Source organism: Sphaeramia orbicularis, chromosome 9 (assembly GCF_902148855.1).
Source record: "Sphaeramia orbicularis chromosome 9, fSphaOr1.1, whole genome shotgun sequence".
In the NCBI taxonomy this organism is placed as follows: domain Eukaryota; kingdom Metazoa; phylum Chordata; class Actinopteri; order Kurtiformes; family Apogonidae; genus Sphaeramia; species Sphaeramia orbicularis.
In genome coordinates, this window is record NC_043965.1 from 34393318 (window position 1) to 34394650 (window position 1333).

The window sequence follows — 1333 nt, forward strand, 5'->3', positions numbered from 1 at the left end:
TGTATATTAACAGCATGGTTTATAATAATTCCTTAAATTCTAACAGTGGTAACTTGGGATGTTTTAGGCATACAAGTAACATTAGACATGACCACACTTACTCATCTCTATAAAATACTGTTTAAATGTGAGCAGTTGGTATAATCGGAAATAACATATTAAGGTCAGATGTTGAGCGGTGTCCCCAGTGCTTTAAACTATCACAGCTGCCTAATGTTTGCATGGCTGAGATTCCAGTATTCCCAAATCAATTTACATTCTCCAGACATAACAGAGACATAGGAGTCCCTTCTTCTGTCATCTCCATTATTAGTAACCACTTAATCACTGTTCAATTCCCTCATTATAAGCTAAAGATAAACAGATTCCCCATGTGTCTCCATCAGAGGAAAAATCAGGAGACACACTCGGTTAGATTTACCGTCATAAAACATACAGCTCTGGCAATTTAACTGTTGCTATACTGGACAGTAGTAGATGAACTTCCCTCCACCAAACTCCTCTTGTGCCATCTGTCAGAAGTGATAATACCCTCCACTTAATGGCACCTCTGCTCCCTGTTCTGCACCATTAGCAGGTAATAAAGCGAAGCCTCTCCTGTCCTTTCTATTCTTAAATAGGGCTCTTCATCATCACCTCAACCACAGCACACTGATGATACTTTTATTGCTCTGTTTCCAGGGGTGGATGCTATTTCTCCCAAAACAATAAGGTCATATTTTCTCTGAATTGTACAAGTGTATGTGGAAAGGTGGAGGTGTCAGATAAGACCTTGTATCCTTGAAGTCATAACATGTTGGTGGTGCTGTACAGACCTCAGAGTTTAAGTACTGTAAGGATTTTAATGAGAAGACATTCTTTGTTGAAGCTGTACGAACACAGGGCTAACTGCACTGACCTAAACTGTAAGAGCTGGCTTTTAAAAAGGGTCAGGAGCCAGTCTCACTGTGAGGCTCATTTTAGCCTGTTGCATGGAGACCGCAATCCAGGTGATGCATCAGCCAATGGCAGGAAGCCAGAGCCAGACATGGGCATCAAGGTTGGTGGGGGTGATGGATGGAATCGTAGCACCAGCACTTGCCAAGCCATTCACACGGCCATAAATTACATGTTTACTGCCGGCTGTGGCTCTCACTGCTCGCCAACATTTCGTCTGATGTCAGCAGCGCATTATCATATCTAATCAGCTCCGAGCAACCCGCGTTAAATGGGACGGAGATTGAAGTGGCCGCCGTTTCATCTCTGTAAACATGATTTACATGGCAAACATGAATATCTCAATATTTATAGGCGTGTTTATGGAGTTCAGTTCAAACTCTGAAAGCTTCAGTGG